This window comes from Scyliorhinus torazame, chromosome 2 (genome assembly GCF_047496885.1).
Source record: "Scyliorhinus torazame isolate Kashiwa2021f chromosome 2, sScyTor2.1, whole genome shotgun sequence".
NCBI lineage: Eukaryota > Metazoa > Chordata > Chondrichthyes > Carcharhiniformes > Scyliorhinidae > Scyliorhinus > Scyliorhinus torazame.
Window position 1 is genome coordinate 153,229,958 of NC_092708.1, and position 15,919 is coordinate 153,245,876.

Sequence of the window (15,919 nt, forward strand, 5' to 3'; positions counted from 1 at the left end):
AATACAACCCCCAAAGAATACAACACGAAGTACTCCTTAATATTTCCAAACAACACCCAGAGACAAACACCTTTTAACAGAAGCACATCAGGTTTACATTTACTACTGAAAACATTTATCATTCTGAATTCACCAAATGATCAAGAGATAGTCTTTTCATGGCAGAGAGATCAACAATACACTTGCTTTGTCTGGCTTCAGCTCCAACACTGAAAAACGAAACCAAAAAGACACAGACACACCCAAGCTTTTCTCAAAGTGAAACTAAAAAACAGAGCCAGAGCTCAGCTCCACCCACACTCTGACATCACTGCAGTAACATGAGCAGCCAAACATTTCTTAAAGCGACATTCTCATGACACCTCCCCCAAGAAAAAAACCCCCCTCAATTTCAAGATGGTTTCATTTTTCACCTTTTCACTATCCTTTAAGAAATGCACACAGTAAATATACTTTGTTGTTTCAAAAAACAACACACGCGACTTCCGGTTGCGGCGATGACCAGCTAAGCCGCACGTTTCGGCGGCTCCAGCTCAAACGGATCTTCGGGCTCTTTTAAGAGCCCCAACGGGGAATTTTTTCGGGATGAAACCCGGTGTGGGGGTGAGGCAACAGGTCCGCCCCCAACGGAAAAGAAAAATATCGGCGGCGGCCAGATCTCGAAGAATCCTCGAGGGCAGTGACAGAAGGAAGAAAGGAGCAAGGTGGCGGTGGCGGGAGCCCAGGCGACATGGTACAAAAGGTGAAGTCACACGGGATCAGGGGTGAGCTGGCAAGGTGGATACAGAACTGGCTAGGCCATAGAAGGCAGAGAGTGGCAATGGAGGGATGCTTTACTAATTGGAGGGCTGTGACCAGTGGTGTTCCACAGGGATCAATGCTGGGACCTTTGCTCTTTGTAGTATATATAAATGATTTGGAGGAAAATGTAACTGGTCTGATTAGTAAGTTTGCAGACGACACAAAGGTTGGTGGTATTGCGGATAGCGATGAGGACTGTCTGAGGATACAGCAGGATTTAGATTGTCTGGAGACTTGGGCGGAGAGAAGGCAGATGGAGTTTAATCCAGACAAATGTGAGGTAATGCATTTTGGAAGGTCTAATGCAGGTAGGGAATAGACAGTGAATGGTAGAACCCTCAAGAGTATTGAAAGTCAAAGAGATCTAGGAGTACAGGTCCACAGGTCATTGAAAGGGGCAACACAGGTGGAGAAGGTAGTCAAGAAGGCATACGGCATGCTTGCCTTCATTGGCCGGGGCATTGAGTATAAGAATTGGCAAGTCATGTTGCAGCTGTATAGAACCTTAGTTAGGCCACACTTGGAGTATAGTGTTCAATTCTGGTCGCCACACTACCAGAAGGATGTGGAGGCTTTAGAGAGGGTGCAGAAGAGATTTACCAGAATGTTGCCTGGTATGGAGGGCATAAGCTATGAGGAGCGATTGAATAAACTCGGTTTGTTCTCACTGGAACGAAGGAGGTTGAGGGGAGACCTGATAGAGGTATACAAAATTATGAGGGGCATAGACAGAGTGGATAGTCAGAGACTTTTCCCCAGGGTAGATGGGTCAATTACTAGGGGGCATAGGTTTAAGGTGAGAGGGGCAAGGTTTAGAGTAGATGTACGAGGCAAGTTTTTTATGCAGAGGGTAGTGGGTGCCTGGAACTCGCTACCGGAGGAGGTAGTGGAAGCAGGGACGATAGGGACATTTAAGGGGCATCTTGACAAATATATGAATAGGGTGGGAATAGAAGGATACGGACCCAGGAAGTGTAGAGGATTGTAGTTTAGTCGGGCAGCATGGTCGGCACGGGCTTGGAGGGCCGAAGGGCCTGTTCCTGTGCTGTACATTTCTTTGTTCTTTGTTCTTTATGGGGACCGGACCAGGAAGAATTCTTAAGATGGTGTGTGGAGCTGCTAAAAAAGGAGGTGCTGGCCCCGATGCTACAAGCAATTGAGGGGCTTAAAGAGACACAAAAGGCCCAGGAGCTAGAGCTCCATGTGGTGGAGCAGAAGGTAACTGACAACGAGGCCGAGATCCTGGGCCTAGCGGTCAAAATGCAGACGCACGAGGCGCTCCATAAGAAGTGCACCAAAAGGATTGAAGTCCTGGAAAACAGATCACAGAGAAAGAACCTCCGGATCCTGGGTCTCCCCGAGGGAGTGGAAGGAGCTGACGGCGGGGCTTACGCGAGCACGATGCTACGCTCGCTAATGGGAGTTGAGGCCCCCTCGGGCCCCTTGGAAGTGGAAGGGGCCCACCGGGTCCCTGCGAGGAGACCAAAGGCTGGAGAACCACCTAAGGCGATGATCGTGCGATTTCACCGCTTCAATGACAAAGAGGTGGTTCTGAGATGGGCCAAGAAGGTACGAAGTAGTAGATGGGAGAATGCGCTGATACGAGTGTATCAGGATTGGAGTGCGGAGGGGGCGAGAAGGAGGGCGAGCTTCAATCGAGCCAAGGAGGTGCTGCACAAGAAGAAAGTGAAGTTTGGGATGTTGCAGCCGGCGCGACTGTGGGTCACGCACCAGGAGAGGCATTACTATTTCGAAACGGCGGAAGAAACATGGACCTTCATTAAAAGCGAGAAACTGGATCAGAACTGAGGGACTGATGTTGGAGGGGAAACGACAATGCTGATGTATATAGAGATGTAAATTGGGGAGTGGGGGACATTGAGAAATGTGGGCGCCGGTGGGGGGAAAGAAGAGACACAGGCGGGGGATGGGGAATGGGAGTGGGGCGGTATGGGGAGCTGCGCCATGAGGGGCGGGATGGTTCTAGAGAGCGCGGGGTTTCTTTTTCTCTTTCCCGCATCAGAAAGATGATGGCGGGAAGATAGACGCAAGGTGGATGGGAGGTCCTCACACGGGGAGGTCAAGGAGAGAGCGGGAGAAGCCGGGGTCAGTTGAAGTCAGCTGACTTTCAGAAGCAATATGGGGGGAGTAACCATGCTAGATGGGGGTCTAGCGGGGGGCGGGGGGGGGGGGGGGGGAATGGGGGGGGGAGGGAGGGGGGGATAACTGGGTTGCTGCTGCGAGATCGAAAGGGACCTAGTAAAAGAAAAGGTGGTCGGGGCGGGAATGCGCCGCCTGGGGGACGAGTGGGTGCACGGAACCGGGACGAGTGGGTGCGCGGAACCGAGACATGGGACTGGCCCAGAGAGGGTGATGGCTAGTCGACAGGGCAGGGGGGCGGGCAGCCCCCCCAGTCCGGCTGATCACGTGGAACGTGAGAGGCCTAAATGGGCCGATTAAGAGGGCCCGAGTGTTCGCCCACTTAAAAGGACTGAAGGCAGACGTGGCCATGCTCCAAGAGACGCACCTGAAGGTGACGGACCAGGTTAGGTTAAGGAAAGGATGGGTGGGACAGGTGTTCCACTCAGGGCGGGACGCAAAGAATAGAGGGGTGGCCATATTGGTGGGGAAACGGGTGTCGTTCGAGGCTAGGAACATTGTAGCGGACAGCGGTGGCAGATATGTGATGGTGAGTGGCAGACTGCAGGGAATGGAGGTCGTGTTGGTTAATGTATATGCCCCGAATTGGGATGATGTGGGATTTATGAAGCGGATGCTGGGACGTATCCCAGACCTGGAGGTAGGAAACCTGGTAATGGGGGGGGACTTCAACACCGTGCTGGACCCAGGGTTAGATAGATCTAGATCTAGGACCAGGAGAAGACCGGCAGCGGCCAAGGTGCTTAGGGGGTTTATGGACCAAATGGGGGGAGTGGATCCGTGGCGATTTGCGAGGCCGCTGGCCAAACAGTTCTCCTTTTTCTCCCATGTCCATAAGGTATACTCCCGGATAGATTTCTTCGTTTTGGGAAGGTCACTGATTTCGAGGGTGGAAGGAACTGAGTACACAGCCATAGCTGTTTCAGACCATGCCCCACACTGGGTGGATCTGGAACTAGGAGAGGAGAGGAAGCAGCGTCCACTCTGGTGACTGGATGTGGGATTATTGGCGGATGAGGGAGTCTGCGGAAGAGTGCAGGGATGTATCGAAAGGTACCTGGAGGCCAACGATGATGGGGAGGTCCGAGTGGGGGTAGTATGGGAAGCACTGAAGGCGGTGGTCAGGGGAGAGTTGATCTCCATCAGGGCCCACAAGGGGAAAACAGAGGCCAAAGAAAGGGAAAGATTACTGGGGGAGATTCTGAGGGTAGATAAAAAATATGCGGAGGCCCCGGATGAAGGACTATACAGGGAGAGATGACGACTCCAGACGGAGTTCGACCTGCTGACCACAGGGAGGGCAGAGGCACAGTGGAGGAAGGCACAGGGGATGAGATATGAATGTGGGGAAAAGGCGAGTCGCCTGTTGGCCCACCAGCTTCGAAAGAGGACAGCGGCGAGGGAGATAGGGGGAGTTAGGGATGAAACGGGAGCCACGGTGTGGAGAGCAGGGAAGATAAATGAGGTGTTTAAGACCTTTTATGAGAGGTTATATAGGTCCCAACCCCCGGAGGAAAAAGAGGGGATACAGCAGTTTCTGGACCAACTAAGGTTCCCGAAGGTGGAGGAGCAGGAGGTGGATGGCCTGGGGGCGCCAATTGGGGTGGACGAGGTGACCAAAGGGCTGGGGAACATGCAGGCAGGGAAGGCCCCGGGACCAGATGGGTTCCCGGTGGAATTTTATAGAAAATATGTGGACTTGTTGGCCCCGCTGCTGGGAAGAACCTTTAACGAGGCCAGAGAAGGGGGGACCCTACTCCCGACAATGTCGGAGGCGACGTTATCACTAATCTTGAAGCGAGATAAAGACCCGCTGCAATACGGGTCCTATAGGCCTATCTCACTCCTAAATGTGGACGCCAAGTTGCTGGCAAAGGTGCTGGCAATGAGGATAGAGGATTGTGTCCCGGGGGTGGTGCACGAAGACCAGACAGGGTTCGTAAAGGGGAGACAATTGAATGTCAACGTGCGACGGCTATTGGAGGTGATAATGATGCCCCCAGCAGAGGGGGAGGCAGAGATAGCCACGGCAATGGATGCAGAGAAGGCATTTGATAGGTTAGAGTGGGAGCATCTATGGGAGGTGCTGAGGAGGTTCGGGTTCGGGGAGGGGTTTGTCAGCTGGGTTAAACTCCTCTATGGGGCCCCAATGACAAGTGTAGTCACAAATCGGCAAAGGTCGGAGTATTTTCAACTACACGGGGAACAAGACAGGGATGCCCGCTGTCCCCATTACTGTTCGCGTTGGCAATTGAACCACTGGCCATAGCGCTGAGAGACTCCAGGAAATGGAGAGGGGTGGTTAGAGGGGGAGAGGAACACCGAGTGTCACTCTACGCGGATGACCTACTGCTGTATGTGGCGGATCCAGTGGGGGGGGATGGAAATGGAAGAGGATTTCAAAAGGTGGGACATGCAGCCGCTGTCACTGGCGGGCAGAGTGCAGGCGATTAAGATGATGGTCCTCCCGAGGTTCCTATTTGTGTTCCAATGTCTCCCTATATTGATCACTAAGGCCTTTTTCAAAAAAACAGATTGGAGCATCATGAGCTTCGTGTGGGCAGGGAAGGCCCCGAGGGTAAGGAGGGGGTTCCTACAACGACACAGAGACAGAGGGGAACTGGCGTTGCCAAATTTGGGCGACTACTACTGGGCCGCCAACGTGGCGATGATCCGTAAATGGATGATAGAGGGAGAGGGGGCGGCGTGGAAAAGGCTGGAGATGGTGTCCAGCAAAGGAACGAGCTTTCAAGCGCTGGTGACGGCGCCACTACCGCTCTCCCCGAAAAAGTTTACCACGGACCCAGTGGTGGCGGCAACATTAAGTATCTGGGGGCAATGGAGGTGACAGACCGGTGTGCTGGGAGCCTCGGTGTGGTCCCCGATCAGGAACAACCATCGGTTTGCCCCAGGGAGGCTGGACAGAGGGTTCCAGAGCTGGCACCGGGCAGGAATCAGGAGAGTGGGAGACTTATTTATTGATGGGACGTTTGCGAGTTTGGGAGCGCTAGAGGAAAGGTATGAGCTGCTCCTGGGAAATATCTTTAGGTATATGCAGGTGAGAGCGTTCACGAAACAACTGGTGAGGGAATTTCCGCTGCTCCCGACACAAGGGATCCAGGACAGGGTGCTTTCGGGGGGGTGGGTCGGGGAGGGCAAAGTGTCCGAGATGTACCGGGAGATGAGAGAAGAAGGGGAGGAGCTGGTAGAAGAACTGAAGGGCAAATGGGAAGAAGAGCTCGGGGAGGAGATTGAGGAGGGTTTGTGGGCTGATGCCCTAAGTAGGGTAAATTCCTCCTCCTCGTGTGCCAGGCTTAGCCTGGTCCAATTTAAGGTGCTACATAGAGCACACATAACGGGAGCGAGGTTGAGCAGGTTCTTTGGAGTGGAGGACAAATGCGGGAGGTGCGGAGGAAGCCCGGCGAACCACACACATATGTTTTGGTCGTGTCCGGCACTGGAGGGGTATTGGAGGGGAGTGGCGGGAGTGATCTCGAAGGTGGTGAAGGTCCGGGTCAATCCAAGCTGGGGGTTAGCTATATTCGGGGTAGCGGATGAGCCGGGAGTGCAGGAGGCAAAAGAGGCCGATATAGTGGCCTTTGCGTCCCTAGTAGCCCGGCGTAGGATTTTACTCATGTGGAAGGAAGCAAAACCCCCCGGACTGGAGGCCTGGATAAACGATATGGCGGGGTTCATAAAACTGGAGCGGATGAAGTTTGCGCTGAGAGGATCGGCTCAAGGGTTCACCAGGCGGTGGCAACCGTTCCTCGACTAGCGGACCGTTAGGGGGAAGATAGATAGCCAGCAGCAGTAGCCCATGGGGGGGGGGGGGGGGGGTAAATTGTTTGTGTTCCAGATGGGGAGAGGGGGTGGGGGGAGCATTACTTCGTGTTATTTGGTTAGTTTACTATATTATTTAAACAATGTTATGTATCAGTTATCACGTTACCGTTTTTGTTGATTTGTAAGGGGAAAAATTGTGTTTGAAAACTTTAATAAAATATATTAAAAAAAAACACACGCAAACAGGTATAATAATATAGTCCATTTTCTTTCTCGTTCTTCTTCCTCCAACTGAACCTGCTTCCGTTCATCACATTCGTGACAAAGCATCGGCTATCACGTTTACTCGTCCTGCCACATGTACTATTTTTAAATGAAATGGCTGTAACAATAAACTCCAGCGAAACAGCCTTGCATTGTTATTCCGGAATTGCTCCAAAAACTTCAACGGATTATGATCAGTATATATAATGGTGTCAGACGGATTGCTGGTCACATAAATGTGAAAATATTGCAAAGCTAGCACCAAACTCAACGTCTCCTCAATCGTTGAATAATTTTTCTGGTGAGAATTCAATTCCTTTGAAAAATAACCAACTGGCCGCTCTCGCCCTTTGTCGCCGTCTTGTAGAAGCACCGCACCCACACCACTCGCATCAACAGCCACTTTCAATGGTTTCGTATAATTTGGGATGGCTAACACAGGAGAGCGGTTAACACAGCCTTCAGGCTGTCAAATGCCTGTTGACACTCCGCTGTCTACTGGAATTTGTTACGCTTCTTGAACAAGTCCGTCAGTGCAGCGACCACACTGCTGAAATTTGGTACAAATTTCCGGTAAAATCCACTCATACCAAGAAATCGCATTATTTCCCGTCGTGTCGAGGGTATCGGAAACTCCCCAATAACTTTTGTTTTCACATCCCGTGGGACCATTCGACCCCGTCCGATTGTATGGCCAAGGAAAGTGACTTGGGGTTTCCAAATTCACTTTTGGCTAGGTTTATCACCAAACTCGCCTCCTGAAGTCGATCGAATAACTTCATCAGATGTTTCAAATGTCCTTTCCATGTCTGGCTGAAAATTACCAGATCGTCGATGTATACGCACAATTGGGTAATCCTGAAACAATTTTGTTAGTTAACCGTTGAAATGTGGTTGGGGCGTTTTTCATGCCAAATGGCATAACTGAACTGGTATATACCATCTGGAGTCACAAAAGCTGAAATCTCCTTCGCCCTTTCGGATAAAGGTACCTGCCAGTAACCTTTAAGTAAATCCAGTTTGGAAATAAAAGCCGATTGTCCCACTTTCTCAATGCAATCCTCCAAACGTGGGATAGGATAAGGGTCCGTTCTTGTAACTGCATTCACCTTTCTATAGTCCACACACAACCGTTGGGTACCATCTGGTTTAGGTACCATCACTATGGGTGAGCTCTATTGGCTGCAACCCACTTCAATTATGCCATTTTTAAGCATACTCTCAATCTCTTTGTTAACCTGTGCCAATTTTAAAGGGTTAAGTCTGTATGGATGTCGTTTGATTGGAACAGCATTTCCCACATCTACATCATGTATAGCCATTTTAGTACTTCCCAATTTATCTCTACAAACTTGGCCACGTGATATCAATAACTCTTTCAGGTCAGTCCGTTTTTCCTCTGGAAGGCAACTCAACAATTTTTCCCAATTTTTAAGAACATCCTTATTTTCCAATTTAATTGGAGGATGTCAAATTCACAATCATCTGGATTTGGTTCATCCCTTTGAGTTAGAATCATTAAAACCTCCTCCTTTTTCTCTCCTTCCCTTTGAAAGTACCTTTTAAGCATATTCACATGACACTCGGTGAGACATCCTTCTATCTGGTGTTTTTACCACATAATTCATCTCATTTAATTTCCTTTCAATCTGATAAGGTCCACAAAACCTCGCTTTTAAAGGTTCACCTACCACTGGTAACAACACTAAAACTTTATCTCCACTGGCAAAACTACAAACTTTGGATTTCTTGTCCGCTACCCATTTCATCACATTTTGTGCAACTTTTAAATGTTATCTAGCCAATTCACCTGCTCTATTTAATTGTTCCCTAAAATTTGACACGTAATCCAATAATGTAAGTTCTGATTTCTCACTCACCAATTTGTCCGCAATCAATTTAAGTGGTCCTCTTACCTCATGACCAAAAATGAGTTCAAAAGGATTACATTTGGTTGATTCATTAGGTGCATCCCTAATTGCAAACAGTACGAATGGAATTCCTTTATCCCAATCCTCTGGATAATCGTGACAATAAGCCCTCAACATTGTCTTTAATGCCTGATGCCACCTTTGAAATGCTCCCTGCGATTCTGGATGGGACGCAGTTGATTTAAATTGTTTTATCCCAAAGCTATCTAGAACTTCTTTGAATATCCTCGAGGTAAAATTTGATCCTTGATCCGATTGTATTTCTGTGGGTAGTCCATATCTAGTAAAGAATTTAAGGAACTCCTCCAGAATCTTTTTAACTGTAATATTATGTACTGGAATGGCCTCTGGAAACCTAGTAGACACATCCATTATAGTCAAAAGATATTGATTCCCACTTTTCGTTTTAGGAAGCGGTCATAGGCAATCAATTAGGACCCTTGTAAAAGGTTCCTCAAATGCTGGAATGGGTATTAAGGCTGCTGGTTTTATCACTGCTTGAGGTTTCCCTATCACTTGACATGTGTGACATGATTGCCAAAATTTAACTACATCTTTATGTAGTCCAGGCCAATAAAAATGTTTCTGGATTTTAGCTTGAGTTTTCCTTATTCCCAAATGACCTACCACTGGTACCTCATGTGCAACTCGCAACACCTCCTTTTTATACCCTACCGGCAATACTACTTGATGAACTTCTGCCCACTTTTCATCCGCCTGCATATGTTAATGTCTCCATTTTCTCATCAAGACATCACTTTTGCGGTAATAACACTCTGGTATACAGGCAGATTCCTCTTCTGTGCATGCTTTCTGATACATCCGTTTTATTTCTACATCTTTTTGTTGTAACTCCGCCAATTTTCCTGAACTAAAAATATCCGCCTCATCCTCCACCTATTCTTGTTCTTTTTCAACCATCTGATCAAAAATCGTTTCTGATAATTGCACTTCAACTTCATCTTCACTCTTTGATTTCTCCTCTTGTCTTAACACAATCCTGAAAAATCCCAGGATATTCGTCCTTCAACACTTCAGTTGTCTGATTTTCCACTGGCTTATCGACCACAATAGGCATCACTCCCACCTGCGATCCAGCTTTACCATTACCCAAGATAAACTGTATTCCTGGACAAGATAGTTTCTCTATTACCCCTACTACCACTTCACCACTCTTCACTGGACTTTCCAACCGTACCTTATATAATGGAACACTACTCCTCTCACCCTGAATTCTACATATTACCACCTTTTCTGGCAATATTCTTCCCAGGCTACATAACTCCTCATCTCTTACCATTAAAGATTGACTAGCTCCTGCATCTCTTAAAATTGTGACTTCTTTACCTGCTCCTCCTGATACAGATGAGTAAATTTTACCCACACAAGTAAATTCTTTAAAGAGATCTGGCACCTTCTTATCAATCACCTGTTGATCAGGCTGTACAATCTTTTGCACCTCCTTCGCTTCACTTGGGCTTTCCTTTACCACTTTGACAAACCCCACTGTCTTATCCTGTTTTACCACATCAGCCTCCCCAGTGCTTTTCTTCAACCACCAACACTGTGACTTTACATGGCCTAGTTTATTACAGTTAAAACATTTGAAATTTTTCATTTCTTTTCCACCCTCCTGGATTTCTTTTTTAATCTGAAGTACACTCTCCTTATTATTTCCCATCAGATCACCTTTACCTTTACCACTTGAGTATTTCCCATGTCCCCCAGTTTCTATCCCTCACAGGCTGAAACTGATGTCAGAAACCAAGCTTTCATTTATGAACTAATTCATAATCATCTGCCATTTCTGCTGCTAATCTCGCAATTTTAACCCTCTGCTCTTCAACATGAGTTCTCACTACATCAAGAATTGGACTTTTAAACTCCTCCAAAAGTATTATTTCTCTGAGAGCTTCATACGTTTGGTCTATTTTCAAAGCCCTTATCCACCTATCAAAATTACTATGTTTGATCCTTTCAAACTCCATGTATGTTTGACCAAATTCTTTCCTTAAATTTCTAAACCTTTGTCTGTGGGCTTCAGACACTAGTTCATATGCACCTAAGATGGATTTTTTCACCTCCTGATACGTCCCAGATACCTCTTCCGGTAGTGATGCAAACACTTCACTAGCCCTACCTATCAGCTTTGTTTGAATCAGTAATACCCACATATCCTGTGTCCATTTCATTTGTTTAGCTACCTTCTCAAGTGAAATGAAAAAGGCTTCTACCTCCTTCTCATCAAACCTTGGCAATGCTTGGACATATTTAAATAGATCCCCCAAAAGCCTTTGACTATGATGCTCTTTCTCACTATCCTCATCACTATCATCCAACTGCACGCTTCCCTTTACCCCTGCCAATTTTAACTGACTGTCATGTTTCATGGCCATTTTCTGAAGTTCAAACTCTCTCTCTTTATCCTTTTCCCTGATCTGTATCTTCCTTTCTCTTTCTTTTTGTTTTGCTCGGGCTATTCTTTCTGTTTTCCTTTCTTCTCTCTCTTTTTCCTCTCTCACTTTTTCTCTTTCTTTTTCCTCTCTCTCTCTTTCGTATTCAAGCTGCTTTAACTCTTTCTCATGTTCCGTTTGTTTAATTTGTTACTGAATTTTTGCATTTCTAATGAGTCAAACTGTATCTCAGGCAACTTTAAATGCTTAGCCACCGCCATAATTACCTCATCTTTTATCATTTTGTCAGGTAATGTTAACTGCAATGTTTTTGCCAAATCTAATAGTCTGCTTTTAGTCTCTGTCCGAAATCTACTGTGTCACCGTCTACACCCCCAAAACCTCTGAGCCTCTGAAAGAGCCATTGTTCACAACATAGTCCCTACTTAAACTAGAATACCACACCTGAAAAGTAACCACAATATGCTCACCCCTCACTGTCTTTAAGTTCACTAAGCCAATCCGACCGATAGACTTTTATCCCGGACGAGCTCCCAATTTATTATGGGCCAGGGTTTAGAGAACCCCAAAGTGTATCATGGAGTTCACCTGACCCACATCTTTTAATAGATTGTGGTATGGGGAGCACACGGCCCACTCTACAGGAGTGTTACAGCAGAAATTGAAAAGTATTTTTAAAGCATAACAATGTTTATTCTATGAACTCAAGTTAACCTTTTTAAAACATACAGTGAATATCTTAGCAACCATTAATTCAAATACAACCCCCAAAGAATACAACACTAAGTAATGCTTAATAACTTCCCAAACAACATCCAGAAGACAAAAGAAACACCTTTTAACAGAAGCACATCAGGTTTACATTTACTGAAAACATTTATAATTCTGAATTCTCCAAATGATCAAGAGATAGTCTTTTCATGGCAGAGAGATCAACAGTACACCCGCTTTGTCTGGCTTCAGCTCCAATACTGAAAAACAAAAACAAAAAGACACAGCCAAGCTTTTCTCAAAGTGAAACTAAAAAACAGAGCCAGAGCTCAGCTCCACCCACACTCTGCCATCACTGCAGTAACATGAGCAGCCAGACATTTCTTAAAGCGACATTCCAATGACAATATCCCTCGTTGTGTTTTTGTGTGTATCTGCCTGTCCATGATTAGATATTGATGTGTACTTGTCTGCCCCTGATTGTGTGTGTGTGTGTCTGCCTGTTCCTGATTATAATCTGTGGGCCTGTCGATGATTCTTGTTTGTGTGTGTGCTTGCCTTCCATGTATTGTCTATATATCTGCCCCGATTATGGGCAGAACATAGGAATTATGAGCAGAAGTATGCAATTGAGCCCTTTGAGCCTGCTTCGCCATTCAATCAGATCATAGCTGATCTCTTCCTCCTCTCAAATTCACCTCCCTGCCTATTCCCCTTATCCCTTTTGTGGTAATACCAGGTATTGCAGTACCTGAGAGGCGGATGCCCATTGGCCAGACCCAGGAGTCTACCATTGGCCAACGTACGTAGCTCCGCCCTGAGAGGCGGGGTATAAGAACCCATGCTGTCCCAGCAGCCTTCACTTTCTGTATCGGAGCTGCTGGGTACAGTTCTAGCTGATTAAAGCTGATTAGTATGACTCCACTTGTCTCACGAGTAATTGATTGTGCATCATCTTTAATCTGTTTTTTAAAATCAGAAATATATCTATCTCCTTCATAAATCCACTTAATGATTTAAACTTTACCCCACCATGGGCTCTGAGTTCCACAAATTCACCACTCTGCAAGAAGTAGTTCCTCCTCATCTCAGTTTTAAATCTAGAACCTAGTGAAGCTCCCAGGAATGGGAAACAAGGTGAGCAAAAACATTGAGTTGTGTGGGAGGCGAAATGCCAACCTCCTGACATTGGGGTGAAATTTGGGAAGGAAGAGATGGATTGAAGGTGCATCACAGTTCCTGATTGCAAACAATGGGAACCTTTTTAATGCATTAGCATATCACACATATTCATTAAAACACATGGTCAGCAGATTAAATTGTACCTTTATGATTAAGTCGGCAGCAAACAAGAAACAAGTGTCTTCAGATTTACGACTGATTAAGGGTGACATGCAGCAAGTGAGCTTGTCTTCCTGGTGGGATTTGGGAGTGAATAGGAGCTGCTTTTCTTGTTTGGGAATGAACACGCTACTGAAGACAGCAAAAGATGTGCTTGTTAAGGTGAATTGGACATTCTGAATTCTCTCTCTGTGTACCAAACTGATTCCAGGGATTGCAGGACTGTCATATGAGGAGAATTTGACTCGGTTGGGATTGTTCTCGCTGGAGTTCAGAAGAATGAGGGGGAATCTCATAGAGACTTATAAAATTCTAACAGGACAAGACAGGGTAGATGCAGGGAAGATGTTACTAATGATGGTTGTGTCCAAAACCAGGGGTCACAGTCTGAGGATTCAGGCTCAATCCTTTTGGACCGAGCTAAGGAGACAGTTCTTCACACAAGGAGTGGTGAGCCTGTGGAATTCATTGCCACAGGAAGTAGTTGATGCTAAAACTTTGAATATATTCAAGAGGCGGCTGGATATAGCACTTGGGAAGAGTGGGATCAAAGGCTATGGGGAGAAAGCAGGATTAGGCAATTGAATTGGATGATCAGCCATGATCGTGGTGAATGGCGGAGCAGACTCGAAGGGCAAAAAGGCCTCCTCCTGCTCCTATCTTCTATGTATCTATGTACCCGAACAGGCGCCGGAATGTGGCAACTAGGGGATTGTCACAGTATCTTCATTGCAGTGTTAATGTAAGCCTACTTGTGACACTAATAAAGATTATTATTATTAAAAGCATGATAGAAGGGAGATCAACGGTGAGTGTGGGCAGGTTAATGGTGAGACTAGTAGAGTTGAGGGTAACCAAGGGCAGGTCAAAAATGATAAAGGGAGGGCCGAAGATAACAGGCAGGTCAAGGATGATGGAGGCAGGGGTCAGCTTGATGATGACGGGGAAACAGCTCGAGGTTGATAGTTGGTCATGGGTGACGGTGGGTGGCTCGTGGGGCACAGGAGTCAGTGCTAGGGTGATGGAGGGAAGATTGCGGTCAATAGAGGCAAGGTCAAAAGTAACTGATGGAGAGTGCAGGTTGCACCTCCAAGGATCCAACTGTGGTAGTTGTTTGGCGGGGAAGGGGTGGGGGGTGTTGGAAGCAGTTCAAGTCCAAAGCCCTCTTCTCAGACAGCAGAATTCTGCTACTGGCTTGCAAGGTTTGGATGCCTGTGTAGGTGTCTTTTCAATGTGGTGCATGATCATTTGCTGCCGCGAGTAACGGCAGCTCCCACAACCTCCTACCGGTCCTCGCACAATTGTCTGGGCTTCTCGGCTGGACGTGTCGGATTGACTGGCTGCCGCACGATCGCATTGCGGCCTCTGACGGAAGTCCCGCTCACTCCTGGTCCCGCCGTCAGGACAGTCGCTGCTGCAACAAGATTGCATCGCGTGTCTGTCGCTGAATGTGTGTTGGGCAACTGCGACTTTCCAAATTGCACCTCCGTATTCGTTTCAGAACAAGGGAGATGATGCGACCATCAATTAACTTGAGACGATTAGTAGAAGTGAACAGTGGTTTTAATAAGCTAGATCTGTGCCTGCCTGCGACTGCTCTGTACTGAGTGCCGCCTACAGGCTGCAGGTTTATATATCACCCCGAGGGGATGGAGCCCACAGGGGCATCAATATAGTGCAGTACAATACAGTGGTGAATTGCAGTAGCAATATCTTGACCACAGGAGAAAAGGGATGAATTTGTTTCAATGAATGACACACACAGGCAATGGTGGAGAAAGAGTGTGTGTATATCTGGATTGCAATTGACATTAATGGAATTGCAGTTTTTTTGTTCCTCTGTTTTCTATTCCTCTACTGAAACTAGTAAGAAGTCTTACAACAGCAGATGAAGGAGTGGCGCTCCGAAAGCTTGTGATTGCAAATAAACCTGTTGGACTTTAACCTGGTGTTATGAGATTTCTTAATGTGCTCATCCCACTCCAGCGCCCTCATCTCCACATCATGTCTACTGAAACTGACAACTAATGCAAGGATACAACTCCCAGCGCAAGTTGCAGTCTGCTACTGTTCCTAAATTATGTGAGTTTAGGCAGTGAGAACAGGCTGGCTATTTGGTCATGGGCGAGGGGCAGCGCAACAGAACCAAATACTGTCTTCAACTCTTGTCCTTACACGTTTGCTTCCCAGCAATGGCAAAGGAATTAACCCAGAACAATAATACAGGACAAATTTCCCCTCCCTCGGCATTGGGAATATGGAGGCCAATTATGGCAGATCTATTGTTATTTCAAAGATATTTTCATTTACCTACATTCAGTTATAAATCGTAATTTAATACTTGTTGCTTAACACAATTATAGAAACCAACAATACAGAGACAGAAGTCGTCCTTTGAAAACAGGTTGGTGAATGATGAAACCATAGTAATTCCAGGTGCACAAACTTCAATTAGTTTTTATACACAATGTTTTTATTTTAACAGTAAACTTTCTTTGATAGTTTTAATTAACA